This window comes from Tribolium castaneum, chromosome 1, assembly GCF_031307605.1.
Source record: "Tribolium castaneum strain GA2 chromosome 1, icTriCast1.1, whole genome shotgun sequence".
NCBI lineage: Eukaryota > Metazoa > Arthropoda > Insecta > Coleoptera > Tenebrionidae > Tribolium > Tribolium castaneum.
Window position 1 is genome coordinate 31,017,633 of NC_087394.1, and position 8,103 is coordinate 31,025,735.

Consider the following 8,103-nt stretch of genomic DNA (forward strand, 5'->3'; position numbering starts at 1 on the left):
ATTATTCTTATAGTCGCATTTAATTAATTGTCTAAATCGGTTGATCAAAATTCCATTTGTGGCTTTTATATCCCTTCCTGTGAGCGAATCAAATAATCGTAACATGTTATGCGGTTGTAAAAATTCGTATCCTGTAGAAAATCTTCCCAAGATGTTTTCTCCGAGAATATCTCAGGTCGAACCACCTATCAGAAATTTTTCTCTGAATTTTATCACGAGATTCCTGGCACAACATACATTCACAGCTCAGTAAGCAAATCCTTTGATGTTCTGTTCAATGAGTTTAAAAGCGTGAAGAGCTTGCGGTGTTTCTTATGGCGCTAAATACTCTTATTTGAAGAGTGAGATATTGTGAATCAGATCAGACTGTTTGTCTGCTTGCGGTCACGCTTTTTCCCCCAACAGCGGAATGTTTAATCCTATTATTTTTCCTTCCGCTTTTGCGAGAACTGTGCCGTTATTTTGTATACAACGTGAAAAGAAGTCACTCGATATTTTGAGCTTTCTCGAATGTCGTGCGCTTACCAAGTGCCAAATTTCCATCAGGTATGCACGAGTACAATAAATTTTGGGCTTGGGGTCAATCGATACCCAACCCTATCAGGTGTACTACGAAACTGATAAGCACTAAAGCGGAAAATATTTTGAGGGAAACATTTTACGTACACGCCCGAATGCAGAGCGTATGTGCAATCCTTCGTCAATATTTGCTGAAATTTCTTTCAGTAATAGTATTCGGGACGCGGAGTATTGAGATATTCGCCTTTAAAAGCCATTCTATCTCGCAGAAATGCAACCGCTTTGTGCGCTCGCACACCACACTTTTATTCAACACAATTCGCATCGAAACGACTGCCAGAATTAGCAATGAATCACCAATAAACAATAAAACATGAACAAATACTGAAAATATTGACGAATTGAATAATTCAGGACCACATAGATTTATAGAGTAGCTGAAGGACACCAAGTGCTTCAGGGACAAAATTAAAGTTTATTTCGGATGTATAATAGACTAATGTGGTGCCCCAAATACCTGCCTGGATGTGTGTAGAACATACACCAAAAGGCGCCTCGAGACATGCGGCACTCGCATTTCATGAATAAATCTGATGTGCTAAGGGTGTGCAAAAATATTTTCACTTTAATCAATTTAGTTGCTTCCTCATACATGCTATAATACACTTTCGGTGATTTTCTTACATTCTTATTAAAATACAGTGTTTCAAGAGTTTTGATTCAAAATATCAGTCATCCGATAAACTGGAAAAAACAAGTGAACAGAGTAATTAGATTACTTCATAAACATTATTTACGTTTGTGTCATACCATTTTTTTATTGTTTGAATTTTAAGCAAACTAAGTTGTGTGACTTGCGATCAAAGAGGTTTCTAATTAGTAATTAGAGCATTTGTTTATTTTTGTCGTTGATTGAAAATTGATAAGCAGTGTTTACCTGAAAGCTTAAAGTTAATTAAGAATATAATTTTATTTTCTAAAAGTTACTTTTGAAAGCTTGTAATTAAAATACTAGACCTCTTGACATAAGAAACTTTTTAATTTAGGTTACGTCTTTTTCCTGTGCAAAAATAACATTATTGTTAAAACTCAGGCCGGAATAAGTCAATCCAAGTTTTTTATTTGTAGTTTCAACAACAGATAATTTTATTCCATTGAATACAGTGGAATCTTTTCAAGTTGTAACACAGCCAATATTTAACTCTAAGGCTTGAGAAAAAACGCATTTGCAAATAGGCACAAATATAGAGTTTTCGTATAAAATGTATGTTATAGCAGATCCTGGTGACAATTTTAAACAAAAACATTAGTTCACATCACTACAATAATTCTTTGTTATTTATTTATTTTTATACTTGTGCATTTAACACTTGAGTTAGCCACGTATCTTACGTATACGAAGAATAATGTAGGGGATTTACGAACAGATTCCTCATCGTCTTAATTACAAAAATTAAATAAAAATTCTCTCACTGCGCAATTTCCTTTATTTTTGGTCTGAACTTTATTTCCATTCAAGACATAAAATTTCAGCGCGCCATAAAAAATAGTCCAGCCATTTGCAAGATGAAGCATTTCCTTACACAGCGCTTATTGTTTGCAAACAAAGATAGTTAAGTATGAAAGAAATGCGAAACCGCTGAAAAGTCGCTTGTCTCGATTTTTATTCAAAACTTTTCCCGTGTAACAATGACGAATGATGTTATCACAAGATGTAAATCTGTGAAGTGAAGAATTTGTCTGTTTGAAGTTGTAAATTTGGCCGTTGTACACGCGATGTATAAATAAGCCTTACCCTTTAACCGTAATGTCGTTACTCGTGGGCTTTTTAAAGACACTGATAAAATCTTAATTGTGACTTTCCACCATCTGCACCCGCCTTATCTGTTAACTACGTAAACACTTTAGAATGGCGGTGACACAATGCAATTTGCAATAAAACCGAAAATTTATTTGTCCTCGGCTGTTTATACAGGTACTAGTTTTCCGTGAGTTCTAAGCGACAAATGGACTACTTTGGCAAGAAAATGTTTTTTGTGTGTCGTCTGAATGGCTGAGGATTAGTGTACCCCGACGGACACAATGCCATAAAAAAGCGACAGAGTTCTGTCCCAACGAGACGCCGTCTTCAGTTATTACAAAAAGTTACAATAAAGCAAAACTTATAGTGATAATCTTGTTTCCGATGACTCCGTGTTGATAACAATGAAATACCAACTCTTCTTCAGCTGTCACGAAACAACCGTCTGGGGTGATCGTATCAGGGAGCCCTGCTTCCATTCATTTTGCGTTCAACTAATATTTTACCCGAAATGCTCAACAAATTGCCATTTAAAAAGGTAAATCTGTCTGACAGAAAGAGTTTAAACGAAAATTTATGTCGAAAGTGATAACAACTTCTAATAACTTCGACTTTGTCTGAAGTATAAAAATGGTGGATGCGCCGGGCAATTACTTTATTTCAAATATTATAACGGGCTTTTTTGATACTGTGCTTCTTCGTTGCACATTATTGGAGGAGATTAAACGATTTTAAAGCTAATCGATTTTCTAATTTTCGTTCCCTCCACGTACAAGATTGGGATTTCTTTGATGCGGAGCTTCGTAATTATGTTGATGCATTTTTACATAATCTTGACTTCGAAATAAATAAAGACATGTCCCTGTCGGTATCGGCAAAATAAATTAGCTTGTTTGCGATCAAACCGAAATCCTTCCTCTCTCCAATAAACAAATATTTGTCGAAATATTAATAGAAGCGTTTTTTGTTATGTTTGCTTAATTTAATAAATCGTGTCGTTGATTTGACTATTTCTCTAATTATGAAAGTGCTTTTTAAACACGGTGTTATTTTACGTTGAGATTGGCTTCGACAAAGACCAGTTCTTGCTTGAAACTTGAAAGATGGTAATTATCCTGTCATGAACTTTTAAGGTCGGAAATGTGGGTCACAGAGAAAAAATAACGTGATTAGCAGCCAGTTACCGGACCGATGATATCACTTTTTACTCGTGTTTTAAATTTCGCGAGTCATACAAGAGCCTTCGTTAATTAAATTATTGCGAGACTAACGGTCTCGTTAGAAATTTAAAGTGGATGCAGTTGTTACTGTTAATAACTACAAGCTAATTTCGGAAGCACTAGAGGAGTTAATTAATATTAAACTCATTCCAGTTTAATTTCTTTTATTAGATAAGTAACAAAGATTTTTTTGTACAAGTTACATTTTTCCGCAGACAACATGAATGTAAATGGCAAATAAAATTACCATAAAAGAACTTCCCACACTTAATAATATTCAGGAAAACTGTGTATGGGGCCAGTAAAGGTAACTCGCATTGTCTTGTTTGTGGTTTCGCTCGAAAACTACGATAGCTAGTGATGCATAATTAAATCATAATAGGTGCTTGGGTAAATGTTAACTATTCATTATGGAGTTTACTGCTGAAAGCGAAAAGTGTTATTAACACAGCTTCCAACTTTTTGGTTTTATTGTTGAATGGCAGTGTATTGACTAAAGTTTGAATAAACGAGGTCAAACATGCTACCAAAACTTTTATTTGCGTTACATGCGCGAAATTTAAAAAATGGGTCAGTATTGACACAAGCACGCGTATCAAATTTCGATAAATGAACAACAGTAATGATCATTTTGTCAATTAGCAAGTATGTACTTTTGCGTTAAGGGTTTATAAACTAATCAAGCTAATTTTGTAACAGTGTTTGAAATAATGCTTGATTTACGTAAAAAATGCTTGATAATAATTTGCACGCAGGCACGAGAAATCGCTTTTCGATCGAACTCATTAAAAGCGACCATTACACCTACCCCATGTCAGAAATATTAATTATCCTCGTTATTCGATGTCAAATGATTTAGTTGTGTTTATTTACAACCTGGCTACGGACTTGAAGGAAATCCGACCTAAACTTGATTAAATTGTTATTGGACTGGTGGCTCTAATCAATTCTATAGCTTCATATCCGATTTTACCACCATAGAATATCAAGCTGGTTGTAATCTCTACAACAACAGGGACTCTGAATTTGACAATATCATTAGTATTAGAATAAATTATTACATTTGGGAAATAAACGTAAAATCAGGATATTTAAAGTGGGGTGGAAATACACACTACTGTGTATACACAGATTTGCGACGAAATTAAGACGTCCCGGCAAAGTACACATAATTTTAAACAAACAGTCATAGCAAATAACTCGGAATTAACTTTAGCGAAAATCAGTCCCCAACAGGTAGCTTTTTTAGGGGCGTGTGTACCGATAACTTGAAACCTAATATTTGACTCTTATTTACTTATCCACTCTTAGCTGAATTCGACTTCAGCTCACAATTAACTTGCATGTAATTTTGATAATTGGAAAGTTGGGAAAAGTCCGCCCGCATGTAACTCCAATATTATATTCTGACTGTTTAATTTGCCCGATGCTGAAACTTAGACATGACAACTAAAATCACAGAATGTGATACTCCAGTTGATTGAAAATTCACGTCTGTTCATTTTTGTACTCGACGTTGTTATAACTAAGCCAGGAATGTTAATATTTTCATATTCTCGGCACGGCTGCAAAGCCGCACTACCGCACGTTTTCCATGATCGATCATCGAAACGACATCCTTTTAACATTAATAATAATAAACCTTTCAGCAGTGCCGCTAGAGGAATAGACGTCATGTTCAAATAACTGAACCTTGTCACAATACATTTTTGTTTCGTCTATTGAAATTTCACGTAACTCTTTGTGTTTTATGTGCACTTTCATCTTGAACATAATTGTGATAAGGTGTGAGTGAAACATTGATACAAAGGAGATCATCGGTTAAATTCGATGCTGCCAGATTAAAGCGATGTCGACGTCAAGCTGAAACAAAGCTGAATTCCTTTTGTCTCACATCCGCTCCCCTCCTTGTATACTTATATGAAGCTTTATTATTATCAAACTAAATAAGATTCTTGCAAAATTTATTATCTCAGGCTGGAAGCCAATCACTTTCAGTTTTTCTAACGACAAAAGTATGAAACCAAGAGTTCCTTAACCAATATTTCCAAAATAATTGGTGAAAGATAAAACGAAATCTAGAAAATTTGCAATACTTTCTGCAAAGGTTACTGCATTTTAAAAGGAAAATCGAACCGGGTTAAAATACGAATTGCCTTTTTCTGTGATGACCACATGGCGTGCGTTATTTATACGGTGTTTATTAATATGTATGGGCTCTTATCTGCCCATAATATTACTCTAATATGTGGTTAAACACACGTTTATGGCTATGGCGTTGTAGGCAAATGGGGAATATTTAAATGATTGAGTTGTTTTTATTTTACAATAAAACTTATCCCAAAATGTAAATAACGCATTTATGTGCAAATAACTAGACAGAATCCCTGATCAAGTTTTTTGAAGTTATTGACTGATGACCGATAACTTTATTGGTAGATCGCTGTGATGTGTTTAATGCAACCTAAATCAAAACCGTATTTAGAGTTGATTAAAGCGTGTGTAGTTTCAATGTGGTATGTGAACTAGACCCTCGTGAACAGAAGACTTTTCAAACCTCGATTTGGGTCAAAGGAATTTTAAAGTCAAACACTAATTCGCTTTAATTAGAAGTAACTAGTGATTTAACCAAAAATTATCAAAATCCGTTGACAAATTATTTATTGTTCTTTGTCTCTGGGATAAAAAACTCTTTAATAAATATTATATGCGAACGCGGATTAATTTAAAAAATGCAAAGAGGAATATAAAAAAACGGGTTAGCAGCAGAGACACAAGATTATGTATGTATGCAGTGGGTAATTTTCAAAGGAGACAAAAGAGTATTCACAATAAAAACAAACAAATTACACACATGAGATAACTACATGAAAGCAATTCATTGTTATTCAGCAAAAAATTAAGAGAGTTGGGGCAATACAAATTCAAAAATCTCCGTAATTTGCTCACATATTTTAAATGAGATACGTTCCATAACTGACTTTGACGGTCTTATCTTTTTATAGAGACATGTTTGAGAGATTTAGTTAAATTTGTGTATTTTGGAATAACCCTTTATACTCGTAACAATTGAACCGTGTAGACAATTAATTTGGACAGTTTTCTGTCTTATCTTTTAATGTTAAGTTATTTTTTTTAATACGGTTTTTCTTCAAACGAGTTAAGTCTCAGTAGAAATGAGTTATGTTCCTTCTCATTCACGATTTTTTAAGGATGTGATCGAGGCAAGAGTACATGGTTTATTAGGAAGTTGATACGCAGTATTTACCTCAAAGAAGTTGTGGTAGAAGTCACTTTTCTTAATTTAGTGTTTTAAAGAAAATAAAACCCTTCATTTTAAAACGTAAAATATTTATTGTGTGAACAAGTTCTTGTTATTTCAGGTTATTAAAATAATACATTATGATACGTGAAGGTAAAGTCATCAAGTACTTTACGCATCAATATTATGATCGTGGGAGGATACAATAATACAAAATTTTCGAGAAAGTACGAGTTTGTCCTATATTATAACGTAATAAGAATATTACATTCGTTTCCAGATTTCTCTATAAATATAATTTTTGTTTTTTTCTGACATTTTTTTAATCAAAATTGAAATTATGGATTCTTTGTTTGCTTATAACAGGGCAGTGAACAAGAAACTGTAATTAATAATAATAACTAGTTACAACATGACTTTAATTAAACTTTCGTTAAGAAACGTTCGTTATTCTGAAATTAAATTGAGAAATTGGGAACGAATTCAGTTGCGATGTTGCCATTTAATGTGTAGATTTGTAACGGTATTTTATTTCTGGATAAAACATTGAAACTGATTTATTGAGGTGCAACTACATATAGTAAATTACAAATTCATTTTGAAACTATCACCTTGTCAAGAAAGATTTCGAGGGAGCTGACAAAGTTTTACTTATATTCCTATTTTTAGCTGTGTATTATAATTCATTTTCTACCATTAACCAAAAATTTTTGTAATAAGGATATCAGCTAGTGTGTTATAAAAATGCGAGGCTTTTTACTTTTGTAGTAAAAAGAATCTACATATTTTTGAAGTGTTGTGTTTTAACAAAATTGTTAGAAACACGCTGAACTCATAAACTTTATAAAAACGACACGAAAAGAGTTATGGGATCTCTCTTTAAGAACTTTTAATTAGAATGAATAAATTTTACCAAATGATAATATTTATAAGAAAAACTACTATATAAGTAAAAAAAACAAGTAAAAAAATCAATTCATGGTAGCTTTGTTACCCAAATTTGGGCATTTTGAGATTTGTTCCAATCGGAGCAAAAATCCCGGTCCTTTTCCACATCACCACATTCCACGTCAACACATCCATCAATCAGCGAGCTCAAAAAGCTCCCTTCAACAATCGAGCAACACCTGGCGAGCCTCCTTCCAAAAGTCAAAGATTCTGTTAATGAACTTGTGGAAGGCGAAGGAAGCGCTCTCCAAAGCAGCGTAAAGGATTGTGCGTAAACAATGGTGTCTTGGGGGCTCTGGGGGGCCCTCCAAACGCCAATCAATGATATAGGGGGCAGTGCGCGCGCGCGTCGC